Here is a 14,841-nt window from a genome sequence, read left to right on the forward strand (position 1 = left end):
AGCTCTTCGTAACTTTAATCCTAGTGATCCTTCCACTGCACCAAACTACCATGGAATATGCAGGTATCTGCCTTGATTGTGTGGTTACTAAGTTTGAACTTTGAGTGACCAATGAACCAAAGACTGTTCCTGGAAACCAACCCAATATCCTTCTTATGTCCTTTTCATAATTAAGGTTCAAATGCAATTCAAGAAAGACTAATGGACTGGATTTCAGACCATTGTGTCTAATGGTTTAATTTTACAGGGGAAATAAAATACTTCCTTTGTGGCTCTTATTCATCAAGTAGATGCTGAAGGGCAATATCCAAAGCCTGGGCTTAGCAATTTTTTTTTTTTTTTTGTCTGACAGCTTCATCAGGAAGAGACTTGCAGGGGTATATAGCAATTGACTACTTGGGTGGCCCAGAGCTAGACTCATAGACCTCTGAAACTTCCAGACATGAGTAAGAGTGGAGTTCACATTTGTTCCAGCCCCTTCCTTGCACTGTAGGGATCTCCTGTCCTAAGTATTTGATGGTTTTGAGGACAATGTCATAGAGGATTGATGAGTTTGACATTTGTTCTTGTGTCTTGGCTTTATGGGCTTTGATATGGAAGGTAATATGATGCCGTGGGAAGAGGTTTTAAGCAGGGGACAGAGTTCCAATCCCAGCTTTGCCATCTACTCTATCTGTAGTCTTGGACAAGTTATTTAACCTCTCTAAACCTGTTTCCTTTTTCTTTTTTTAATACAGGTACTGACCTATAGGAAAATAGAATGAGATTATCTATTCCAGCCACTTAATAGTTCTTTCCAGGTCCATACTTCAAATGCATGGCTCAAATTCAACATATCTGATAACCTAAAGTTATCATTCTGATACATAGCTTAATAAATGCTATTTCTTTTTTCATCTGCTTATTCATCCTATGGCCCAGGCCTCCAGGAGACAGCTTAATAATTGTAGGCCTGAAAGACAAATAACAACAAAGAAGAGGCTGAATATATAAGGAATGGATTTCTATGAGTTTGTTCATGTATTCTCAATTTGGAGCCAAATGCTAGATTTAGAATGCTTGCTCTCTAAACCTTAAATTCAGGGTGAATCTTGGATCTTTGGGGATCAGAAGCTGTGATGTCATGTATTATCACCGTTGCCATCTGTAAAGTGGACATAAATCTGCTTCTCCTGAAAAGCCTAATTAAAGGCTTACTAAAACCTAAAGATTACCTGATGAAAGGCTGGGTATATTTGCAACTCAAGATAGTTATTGTGGTCCTCAGTTTGGCCCATCCCACTGCTTCCTTCAACTGTCCATAACCTCAGTTTTTAAATCAGGAAAAAAAAGGTGGGGCATGAAGGAAGGATAAGATGAGGAAATTGTTAAGTAGTTTCTAATCTCTGGTTGCATAAAATTACCCTTTGATTTCCTTGCCTGTTGCCTTGGGGAACACACTCTGCATCAACCAAGGCATAGGGAAAATAGCACCTAGAAAACAAAATGGGTACACATTGGTTGGTGAATACTTGGGCAAACTGTAGTATATTAATGTAATAGATTTTATTATGACTTAAGAAATGATTGATATGAGAAATTTAGAGAAACATGGGCTGGTTGGCTGTTGTTTTTCACTCTCAAAGCATAGGAAAAATAGCTTCTAGAAAAGAAAATGTGTACATACTGGTTGGTGAATACTTGGGCAAACTGTGGTATATTAATGTAATAGAATATAATTGTGTCTTAAGAAATGGTAGATATGAGAAATTTAAAGAAACATGAGTTGGTTGGCTATTGTTTTTTACTCTCAAAGAGAACCTTAAGGAAGACTGTGTTAGTGTGTCCAACTGTGGCTGATCAGACCAATCCAAGAAGCTTGGAATGCTCTACCTTAGGTCAGGAACAAATAGACCCACACTTGCGCTGGATTCTCTAAATTTGTACATCCAGCTTTTTTTTCCATTCTTTTTTTTTTTTTTTTTTTTAGCTAAGGCAATTGGGGTTAAGTGACTTGCCCAGAGTCACACATACTAGATTTGAATTCAGGTCCTCCTGACTTCAGGACTGGTGCTCTATCCACTGAATCACCTAGCTGCCCCCCATCTGGCATTTCTTTTGAGCTACTTCAATTCTGCTTTGCTCATATAGCACAACACATTCTCTGATAAGGGCACACCAAGCTGAGTGTTTCTGTGCCAGTGTCTCCCATACCAATCAATTCCAAAGTTCTTAAGAGAAACTTTGAGAGTATCTTTGTATCACTTTTTCTGACCACCTTGTAAGTGCTTGCTTTGTGTGAATTCTCCATAAAATAGTATTTTTGGTTTGATAATTGAACAATGTGACCAGTTCATCAGAGTTTGTTTTCTGCATTAGAGTTGGAATACTTGGCAGTTTAGTTTAAGAAAGGACCTCAGTGTCTGGCGTCTTATCCTGCCAACTAAGCTTCAGAATCTTTCTAAGGCAATTCAAATGGAAATGATTCCATTCCCTGGCATGGCTCTGGTATAATGTCCAGATTTCACAGGCATCCAGCAATGAGGTCAGGACAAAAGTTCTGCAGACCTTCAGCTTGGTGGTCAGTCGAATGAATACCTCTTCTCTCTCACGCTTTTCCTTCAGAGCCTGCCAACATTGAGCTGGTTCAGGAAATGCATATGTCTTCCTCATCATCTATGTGTATATCTCTGGAAAGTATACTGCCAAGGTAAGTGAACTTATTCACAGTCTCCAAAACTTCTCCATTTGCTGTAACCGATGGTTCCACATATGGATGGTGTGCTGTTGGCTGATGGAGAACCTATGTTTTCTTGGTGTTGTTAGGGCAAAATTAGCAGAAGCAGCAGAGAAATGATCCATACTTTGTTGTATCTCATCTTCAGAGGCTGCATTTAAGGCACAATCATCTGCAAACAAACAAACAAACAAACAAACAAAAAAACATGCACCAAAACTCCTTCAGTTTAGTCTTGACGTGTGCCAGTGTAGCTAACCTTGCTGCTGTGTTCATCCTCGTTGAAGGCATTTGGCAACATGGCTGAAAATATAATGTTAAAAAGCATGGGAGCAAACACCATCTTGTTCCACTCCATTAGTAACTGGAAAAGTGTGAGAGCATTGCCCATTATCCAGAACCTGGACCAGCTACATTGTATAACTGACGTATAATATTGATGCACTTCTCTGGACAAATTTTGACATAGTTTTGGTTTTTTTTTTTCTTTTTAAAAAGCATTGTTTAAATTTAAAACATATAGAAAAAGAAAAAAAAAACATTGTCACATGCATGGCAGAACACGAGAATATAAAAACTATGTAACAATAAATTTCCATTTCAAGAACATGTATATAATAATAGAACACATTGTATTAAAATTGTCCATCTTTTTGTTGCTTCCTTGTAGGTTTTCTTTTTACTTTATACTTTTTCATCTTTTGTTCTTCCCCCAAGCAAGTTACAGTTAAGCACACACACACACACACACACACACTGTTGTTGCTTTGTTCTGGAAGAGGATCATGACATCAGGAACATGATGCCATTAAATGCAAATGAATTAGATTTAATCAAGGGAGGGCTGTGCAAGATCACCTGCCTCACTTTCTCCTCCAGGGCCATCAGGGTTCAGTGGCCAGATATATAGATCAGGAAGACTGGAGGCATTTGTATGTGTATGTATATACATACACATACTCTCTCTCTCTCTCTCTCTCTCTCTCTCTCTCTCTATATATATATATATATATATATACATACATACATGTATATATGTATATATACACACATATATTACACACACACATATATATATATATATACACACACACACACACATTATCTCTTGTTTCCTATTCCTGCTAACATTTCTATTTTACTTCTACCCGCAGCTTACCTTGTTATTAAGTAATAGCACTTCTCCCCTTTTTCCCCTAAAGATCTCCCTCAACCTTTCCTTCTCTTTTTATCCCTTTTCTATTAATTTACAGGCATTATCCCATTCACACACCTTTCTGTACCCCATATTATCCTATTACCTCCCCCTCTTATTTCTTTATAGATTATAGAGGGTGCTATAAGTTAAGGACCATGCCTAGGTGAAGGGGCAGATCAATTCTCTGAGAGTCTCCACAGCTGTGAATCATAAACTTGAAGGAGTTGCAAAGCAGCCTTTACTTACGCAGATGTTCCTTGTGAATGGGGAATGAAATAAATTGGAGGCAAGAGGGAAGAAGAGAGAGGTTAGACGCAACTGTTTCCGTCTCCTTGTATCATCAATCATCAATCATCAATCATCAATCATCAATCATCAATCATCAATCATCAATCATCATCATCATCTCCTCATATGAAGAGATCCATTCTATAGGTCTGAGTTAGACCTCCAGCAACACCTGGTAGGTGGCTTCCATATCACAACACATGTATGTATGTATGTATGAATTGTTTCCTTTTTAACCCATTCCCAATGTCAGATATCAAAATTACTAGTCTTCCTCCCACATCTAATTTTTCTGAGTTAGTTCTTGCTCTCTTATCTCATTCATATAGTATAATTACTGTTGTTATCTTTTCCTACATGTTTTGCTTTTTAGAATCACATAATATTCAGCTCTACTCCAATCTTTCTTTGGATTATCCAGTTACAATCTTAGATATATGGTTTACACCATGTATAAAATATGAGTTTGTCCTAATTATGTCCTTGAAATTAGTCTTTGATGTTGGCTCTTGTGTGTCAAATTTTCTATTGAGTTCAGGTGTGTTTATAACATCATCCTGGAAACCTGACAGTTTATTGAATGTCCTTTTTTCCATTCAATATTATACTAAATTTTGCCGGAGATAATATTTTTGGCCACAACCCTAGTTTTTTGATTGCCAACATATATAGTATTCCAGGACTTGTGATCTTTTATTGTAGCCACTGCTAGGTCTTGTGTGATTCTAATTGTAGCTTCAGCATTTTTGAATTGGTTATTATTGTTACTTATAAAATTTTCTCTTTGATTTGAGGGTTTTAAAATTAAACAATGCTGTATCTTTTCCTTGTAGGTTCTCTTTGAGGTGATGATGGGGTGGATTTTTTTCCTCTTTTTCTATTTTTCCCTCTTGGTCTATTACTTCAGGACAATTTTCTTTAATTATTTCTTATATTATTGTATCAAGGTTCTTTTTCTTGGTCATAGCTTTCCAGTAGCCCAAATATTCTTACGCTTTTTCTTAATCTATTCTCCATATTTGTTGTTTTCCTTATGAGATGTCTCAATTATCTTCTAATTTTTCATTCATTATGTTTTGTTTTATTATTTCTTGGTTTTTTAATAATTTTACTGGTTCCCCCTTGCCCAATTTTTAAAGATTTCTTCTGATGACTCGGGATCTCCTTTTCTTATTGATTGATTTTCTTTTTATAATCTTGTTTTTCTTGGATAGTTGTTATTTTTTAGTTTTTCTTCAGTTGCTCTTATTTGAGTTTTTAAAGCCTTTTCTGAGTGCTTCCCTGAATTCTTTTGGGAAAGGTAACTATTTAATGCTACTGGGGTAGGAGAGACTTTTTAAATTTCAGGATCTTCATCTTCAGAGGAGGATTGTTAGTTGTTAGTGTAATCAGGTCTTGTCTTGAATAGTGCCTCTGGATTCAGGTCTTCCTTCAGTTCTCCCCCTTTGATCTATAACCCCAAAACCAAGAATTCCACCTTCCTGTAAGTGCCCACAGCCAGCAATGTCCCTGCCCCACTGCTTCTGCAGTCATGCAGTGTGTGGCCGATTCCTTCTCTTCTAGGGCAATGTCTCAGCAGCACAGCTGGGTTATCAGCAGAGGTTCCCTCAATCTTCTAGACTCAGACTCTTCACTCCCCAGGCTGTCCTGGAGGTGAAAGTTCCTGTGCTTGGGACTGATGCTACTTCCCAATCCAGCTAGCCTGAGGTCTCCTCTAAAAGAGGAATTTCTACTGTTTCAGCAGAACTAGCCCAAAGGTATTTATATTTCACACTGGCCAAATCTCTGTCCTGGGGGGTCTCTTAGGATCTTCTCTAGTTGTCTCAGAAGAACTTCTGTTCTGTCCCAAGTCTTATTTGTTTTTCACTAGTTTTCATTCACTCTGAGACCAATTTTATTTTGTTCTTGGGGGAAATCTGGAGAGTTTGGAATTTTCTGGCTTACTCTGCCATCTTCCCAGAATCCTCTCAACATAATTTTCCAATGAGCCTTCATGACTGACAGTATCAAAGGCTTTGGTCGGATCTGGAAATGTTCTGTATAGACCTTTGTTCTGCTTCTGGCATTTCTCCTGGAGTTGTGGGACAGCAAATACCATATCAACAGTTCCTCAGCCCTTCTGAAACCACACCGGCTCACAGGTAGATGACAATCTTCCAGGTGAAACATCAGTTTTTTAAGGAGGACTCTGGTAAGAATCTTGCCAGACATAACTAAGACAGAGATTACCTCCATCCTTTCCTCCCCTGGTTATTGTCACAGGACAATCTATTTCCTGCAATGGGAGATCTTGACCTTTTTAAATTAAGATCTTTAACAGGTCTCATTTTGAGTGAGTCAATGCTTATTCAGTGATTAAGGTTAGGTAAGAAGTGAAATAGAGCATGGTCTCTTTTACCTAGGCAAAACAAACACAACACATTTAGGGATATGATTGTTAACTGTGTTACCCTCCATCCAATTTTCTTCTATTGACTCTTTTCTTTCTTTTTATTTTGTCCCTCCTCAAAAGTGCTTTTGACCACTGCCTCCCTTATTTGTTTTCCCTGTTATCGCTTTCCCCTTCCTCTTATCCTTATTGCATGAGATAGATTTCTATATCTAATTGAGTGTATATAAAGATATATCCTTCAATCTTTGAACCAACTTTTGGTGAGAGTGGGGTTCAAGTCTTGCTTTCCACCCCTATCCCTCATATCCCCTTTTAGTGTAAAAGCTATTCCTTATGTACCTCTTATGTTAGATAATTTCCCTGTTCTTCCTCTACCTTTCCCCTTCTCTCAATACAGTCTTCTTTTTTTATGCAAAAATAAAAAAATAAAAAGGCTTGAGAAGAGACTTTACTTGGGATCTTGGGAGAAACTGAATGGTGTGGGATTGTGCTGTAGATGACTAAATTGATATTAGTTGGCATGAGAGGGAGGATTTCAGGCTTTTCTGGCTGTGACATTTCTCATATTCAAAGTGTTATAATTAACCTCATTGTTATGTTATTAACCATTTCATTTTTCAATAAATGATATGTATTCAGTAATTTTAATATTTATTTAATCATAGGAAATTAAAGTATATGCTATATTGAGAAATGAGTACTATTGAGAAAAGACATTTTCATTAGTTATTTATTAAACTGAATAGAGATTCTAGCTAATTACCAGGAAAAACTGCAATTTATGTAGTGGAAAGAAAAATATCTAAATATTCCCTCTAGGTTTTCTTTGACTTGTTCTTTTGTTTTACCATCCCAAATTCTATCCCAAAATAAAAGTTTCAAGAAATATTATAGACAAATTTCAGAGTTATCAGGTCAAGGAACAAAATACTCCAAGTGTCCAGAAAGAAACAATTCAAATATCAGGGAGTAATAATCAGGATTACAAAAGGACTAGCTAGTCTTAACACTAAAAGATTAGAGGTCATGGAACATGATATTTGGAAGACAAAGGATCTAGGACTACAACAAAGTCACTTACTGATAAAATTAAGCATTATACATCAAGGGAGGAAAATGGTCATTCAGTGAAATAGAAGAATTTCAAACTTTCATAAGGATCAGAACAGAATTAAACAAAAAAAAATGATTTTAATATCAAGACCCAAGAAAAATATAAACAGGTAAAAAAGGAAAGGAAAACATAAGGAGCCAACAAAGCTAAACTGTTTACATCCATATATGGGAAGATGATGCTTATAATTCTTAAAAATTTTATCACTAATAGTAAAATTAGAAAGAATATATATAGACAGAAGGTACAGATATAAGATGAATTTAAAGGAATAAAAAAATTAAAGGATAAGAAAGAAGAGTACACTGGGTAAATAAAAAAGGGAGAAGTAGAATCAGGTAAATTATTCAGGTACAAAAGACACACACATATAGTAGAGGGGAAAAGGTGAGAGAGTGGTTGGGCACCCCTTGAATCTTATTCATCTCAATATTGGGCTCAAAGAAGGAATAATAGCCACAACCAGTTGAATATAGAAATATATCTTATCCAACAGGGAAGAAGTAGGGAAGGAGATTAAGTAAAGGGAGGAGAGCAGACTGAGGGAGGTGGTATATGGAATTGTAAATAATATCAAATGTTTGGGAGTCTACCTGCCAAGACAAACTTAGTAATTATATGAACACAATTACAAAACATTTTTTTCCATACAAATAAAGTCAGATCTCAACAATTTTCAAAATATCAATTGCTCATGGGTAGGCCAAGCTAATATTAAAAAAAAAATGACAATTCTAAATCATTTTACTTATTCAGTGCCATACCAATCATACTACCAAAAAGTTATTTGATAGTTAGAAAAAAATAACAAAATTCATCTGGAAGAACAAAAGGTCAAGAATATCAAGGGAATTAATGGAAAAATTACAAAGACAGTGGCCTTTGCAATACCAGATCTCAAATCATGTTATAAAGAAGTAATCATCAAAACTATCTCGGCTGACTAAGAAATGGTCAATGACAACAGTAACCTAGTATTTGATAAACCCAAAGACCTTAGTTTGGGGGATAAGAACTCACTTGTTGACAAATTTCTGGAGAAACTGGAAAAAAAATAGGACACAAATGAGGTATCTTGTGAGGACCGAGTTAGTACCCTGGATACTTTAGAATCAGCCAGAGTCAGGATAAGCAAAAGTCCTTGGTCTTTATTCTTGGTCGAAGTGGCAGGAATGGACACAGGAATCTCCACACCTCTGTTCTTCGTCTCCTGGCCAGAAGTCACTCTGGCTTGTCTTACTCCACCCTCTAATCCCTCTTCCAATTCTCTGTATACACCAACAGATCAAGCCAGCACAGAATAGTGGGGCAGGCCATTTTCCAAGCATATACTAATAGAGTATTGTCCAATTGGTAGTTAGCCTTAAGTGCTCGGTTGTCTGATCTCAGTGCATGAACTCAAGAGTTTCAGCCCTTTACAATATATACCAATCTTTCACACACCAAGATAAGGCCAAAATGGGTGCATGACTTGGACATGAAATGTTATACAATGAACAAATTAGAAGAATGAGTAACGGTTTACCAGACTTATTTATTGGAGAGGGAAAGTATTCATGATCAAATGAGATAGAAAATATAATGAAAGGCAAAATAGGTAATTATATTAAATTATATAAATTAGAAAATAGATAATTATATTAAATTTAAAAAGCTTTTGTAGAAACAAAACCAATGCAACCTAGATTAGAAGGAAAATAGAAAACTGAGAAACAATCTTTATAGAAAGTGTCTTTGATAAAGGTCTCATTTCTCACATATATAGAGAATGAGTCAAATTTATAAGAATATAATCCAAATGATAAATGGTTAAAGGATATGAGCAAGTAATTTTCAGATAAACCAATCAAAACTCTTTATAGGCCTATGAAGAAGTGCTTTAAATCATTTTTGATGAGAGAAATTCAAATTAAATTAAAACATATCACACCTAAAAGATAAACATTGGGGGGGAAAGTGGGGAAAATTGGGATACTAATGCACTGTTGGTGGAATTGTGAACTGATCCAACCATTTCATAAAACAATTTGCAACTATGCCCAAAGGGCAACCAAAATGTGCAAACTCTTTGCTCCAATAATATCACTACTAGATCTATATCCCAAAGAAATCACCAAAAAAGGGGAAAAGCTCTACATGTGCAAAATATTTATAGCAGCCTTTGTCATGATGGTAAAATTTTGGAAATTATGGGGATGCCCATCAATTGGAGAATAGCTGAACAAGTGGTGGTATGTGAATATAATGAAATGCTATGATGCAATAAGACATGATGAACAGGTAGGTAGATTTCATAGAAACCTGGAAAGACTTGTATGAACTGATGCAAAGTGAAATGACTAAAACCAGAAAAACATTGTACACAGAATCAGCAACCTTGTGTGATGACCAGCTAGGAATGATTCGGCTCTGCTTAAGACCACAATGATTCAAGATAAGGACAAAGGAGTCAAGAAGGAAAATGCTATCTTCATCCAGATAAAGAACTGAAGCATATTTTTTTACTTTATTTTTTTGTGTGTTTTTCCCCTCTTTTCTATTTTTTTTTTCATTCAAACAGACTAATATGGGAATATGTTCTACATGATAGCATACATATAATCTACATCAAATTGCCTACCATTTTCAGAAGAAGGGAGGGAAGAAAGGCGAAAATTTTGGAACTCAAAACTTATAAAAATCAATGTTAAAAATTGTCTGGGTATGTAATTGTGTAAAAAGCCTATTAAAAAAAAGAAAAATAAGAATAAATAAAGTATTCAGTGAGGGGTAACATACAAGTCACTATGATCTGCCATTGCTCTTGAAAAGGGTGTGCCATTCAATTTTCCTACGAGTCTGCTCACCATCTTTGGAAACCTCCAAATCAAAATATGCCTCCTTATCTATCACTCTTTATTATCTCCCTTCATTAGAATATATGATCTTTGAGAACAGAGACTCTTTGCATTTCTCTTTTGTCCTCAGCATTTAGCATAGTACTTGATTAGGAACTTGATAAATGTCTTTTCCTTCATTCATTTAAATGCTTCTCCTATTGTCACAATTGAATGGATTCCTAAGGTCATTTCCTTTCTTCCCCCATCTTCCTCTTTCCTGTAGCTTCCCTCTGTTAAATAATGGCTAATCAATTAATACCATAAATCCCTGCTAACATACTCATTATGAGCTAAGGGATTAAAGGGTTCCTTTGTCCAAGAAACGTTTTTGGTTCATATTCATAGGAACATACTGGAACATTTGGAACATATTCATAGGAACTTGGTTTCATGAATTCCAGTTAATATGCTTACTGTGTGAGCATCCCCTTCCAGGGAACATATTTGTATTTCATAGGAGCTTTTAGGAAACAACATGCCTTAACCAAAAGATATAATTCATAATAGGGATATGTAGGCATGGAAATTTGGGAGTAAGGGAATCTTTTATCATTCTTTACATCAGTTGTCACCTTCACAAACCCCCTCATTAGCTATGGCAAGAATACTTCTTCCTTACCCAAATACTTCCCAATTCATAGTACCCTCTTAGGATCATAGAATGGCAAGCTATATCCAACTATAAAAAAAATCTAATCCAACACTGTTGCCTTGCAGATGAGGTCATGATGAGAGGGGTGCACAGAGTAGGGGGAAGCAAGTTGTCCCAGAATACACAGGCCAGGGTTTGACCTTCACTTCAGTACTCTTTCCCTTTTCCACGAATAAAGACATAATAGACATTGCTTCCCTGCTAGGTTTGGAGGATGATCAGGGAGTTCTTTCCCAATCCCTGACCCAGGTATGTCCCATTTTCTCTGGCATTTAAGAAATACTGATATGGCTCAAGTTTGTACATCTAGGGAATCTCCCAGAGAATCTTTTCTTCCACAGCCTGGGTGATCAAACTCCTGCTGAACAGAAACTGCTTTGTTCTTCTCCAGATCATTCCTTCCCTGCAAAAGAATTCCTGGAAAGTACCGGTTTGCCCACGGGCAGCATAAAGGAGGCTGCTTGCTGGGCCCCTCCCAGTCCTTGCCAACTTCTTTATCACCCCTTCTGAGCTTTCCTGCCAACTTTCTCATCTCATCATGAGACTTAATTTCTTATCCTTTGGGGATTTTAAAACTTTTGAATGTGAGCTTGAAGGAGGGTGGTGACCCAGAGCCTGTGCAGGCAGGCTGGTTTTCTAGCTTTCAATCTTCAGACACCTAGGAATGGGGCCCTTCAGACTTTTTCCATCTTTGCATCTTGGTCTACAAGCCTACCAATCTGGACTGCCTGTAGTCCCCCAACTCAACCTGATTTTCTAGCTTCTGGACAAAAGTCATGCTCAAAGAGACTGTGTATGGTAGACATGGAATCAGAAAGATCAGAGTTCAAGTCTTGCCTTAGACACCTCCTAACTGTATAACTATTGACTTCTCTAAGTCTCAGCCCCTATTTTCATGAAATGGAATATCTACTTCACAAGATTCTTGAATCTCAAATGAGAGAATCTATAAAAAACATTTCATGAACTTCAAGTTGTTAAACATAGCTTGTCCCAAAAACCTTGGTGCAATTTAAAGCTATTACAGCTTAAATGCTTTTAATGTTTCTAAATTTTAAAAGCTTTATGTGCCCCAAGACTTCTAGAACCATGTATGTGTGTATATGTACCTGGGACTTAGGGTATATTCAAGGAAGACTAAGTACCTCTGGTGTGAGTGCTGTTGAGCTCTTTTCACGGCTGCTTTCTATCTTTAGTGTCCACCTGATTCACTCAACTCTCACCTATAGTTCTCAAAGAAGAGGTAATGTACACAGCGGCTTCATCCCAGTAAGCCATTTTAGCAGGCAGGCTAAACCAGAGAGAGAGTAACCAAGGCGTCTCAAACGCTTCAGTGAGTTAGGAGAGTGTCTACCCCAAACATGTGAAGACTTCCCCTGATGGAATGGATGGATGAGAATAATTTATTCCCATGGCCACAAAGGCAGATGAAGCAGAGATTGGTTAAACACCAAGATGCCAATGTCATCCACTGCATCCTGGGCCCTTTTAGTCCCCAACTTTTTCTTGCCATGGACTCCAATGATTCTGGAAGAAAGAGTGAGGTTAATAATTTTGAACAACTCTGCCTCACTTAAATCCAATTTATATGTGAATCAAGACATCACTCATACCATTCTATATTACCTACCTCAAAGTCCTATAGTAACAGGCGAGTGATGAAGCAGCAAGTTCAGGTACATTGGGAACAAATGTAGTCACAATCATTCACGTAGGTAGCCCAGGCTTAGGCTCATCATCTCACTGGCCTGAAATGCCAGCAGTAGGATTCTGCAGCTCCCAAGATATCTGAGCAGCTTCATTCATTTATTTTTTAGGTTATATATCTATATTTATTTATTTTTCCTTACATATTTCTATAGAAGTCATGTTGGGAAAGAAAATTAGAATAAAAGGGAAAAACCATGAGAAATGAAAAAAAAAAAAACAGAAGAAAAAAAGATGAAAATAGTATGCTCTCAATCTTCATTTAATCTTTCTCTGGAAATTAATGGCATTTTCTATCCAAAGTTTTTTGGAATTGCCTTAGATCATTGAATTTCTGAGGAGAATTAATTTATCATGGTTGATCATCATACATCTTGCTGTTGCTGTGTATAATGTTTTCCTGATTCTGTTCACTTCACTCAGCATCAGTTCATGTAAGTTTTTCAAGACTATTCTGACTTAAATGTCAAAAGATTAGGGTGCTTCTCTGAGTGGGGACAGTTTGATGCTAATTTGCAAGGAAACTGAGTCAACATAGCCACAGTGAAGCAGAAAAGGAGTAGACAATTTTCAGAGATTTGTTGCATAGCACTGTATTTACTCATCTGAGCTAGAATTCTTGCAAACATTAAGATTGGTTTGACAAAAATGATGGAGAAATTCAGAAGTTGTTAAATGAAAAACAAGAACTCCATAAGGTTTATCATCAGGATAGTTGATCCATCTCTAAGAGTTCCATCAAAAATACAGTACAAGTGAAGCTTAGAGAGATGTAGGATTCTTGGCTCAGTAAGAAATTCAGTTACTCATAGTAACAATTAAAAGCACTTTTACAATGTTTGAAGGCTATTTATGGACTCAAGATCTATGGTGTACCCCAACTACTCAGTGCTGAGGGAGTCATGTTGAGTGGTGATAAGGACATGATCTTGGAGAGATGACCTGACCACTTCCTTAGTATTCTCAACAGATCATCGACAATCGGTACTGAAGTCACTGACCATATACTTCAGACTGAGATGTACCAATGTATGGATCAATTCTCTGCTGCTTGTGATAATTTTGGCCTAATAATTAACACCAAGAAAACACAGACAGTCAGCCAGAACCACACCATTCATATGTGGAACCTTTGGTTACAGCAAATAGAGAAATATTGAATGTTATGGATAAATTCACTTACCTTGGCAGTATACTTTTTTGGAATTTATACCTAGATGATGATGATGATGATGATGATGATGATGACACATGCATTGTCTGAGCTAGCTTAGTGTTTGGGAGGCTCCAAAGGAAAAGTATGAGAAAGAAGAGGTATTAATCTAACTACCAAACTGAAGGTCTACAGAACTGTTGTTCTTACCTCATACCTGTGAAACCTGATAGAATACCAGTGTCATTCCAGGAAAATTGCTTCCACTTGAATTGTCTCAGGAAGCTTCCAAAGATCACATGGCGGGATAAGATACCAGACACTGAAGTCTTTTCTTAAACTAAACTGCCAAGCATCCAAAATCTACTACACAGAATGCAATTTCAATTAGCTGACCATGTTGTTTGAATATCAGAGGTTTGTCTAAAAGGCCATTTTACAGTAAAATCACACAAAGCTAGTGCTCAGAAGGAGGTCAGAAGAAGTTATACAAGGGCATTCTCAAGGTCTTGCTTAAGAACTTTGGAACCAATTTGAAACCTGGGAAATACTGGCAAAAGACTACCCAGAATGGTGGGTCCACATCAATAAAGGTATTGTCCTTTATGAGTGAAGCAGAATTGTAGTAGTTCAAAAGAAATGTGAGATGCACAAATTTAGAGACATCTTTACTCCAAATGTTTAATATGGAACATTTGTGCCTAACTTGTGGTAGAGCTTTTTAAGTTCATATTGATCTGAT

The sequence above is a fragment of the Sarcophilus harrisii genome, chromosome 6 (assembly GCF_902635505.1).
Source record: "Sarcophilus harrisii chromosome 6, mSarHar1.11, whole genome shotgun sequence".
Lineage (NCBI taxonomy): Eukaryota > Metazoa > Chordata > Mammalia > Dasyuromorphia > Dasyuridae > Sarcophilus > Sarcophilus harrisii.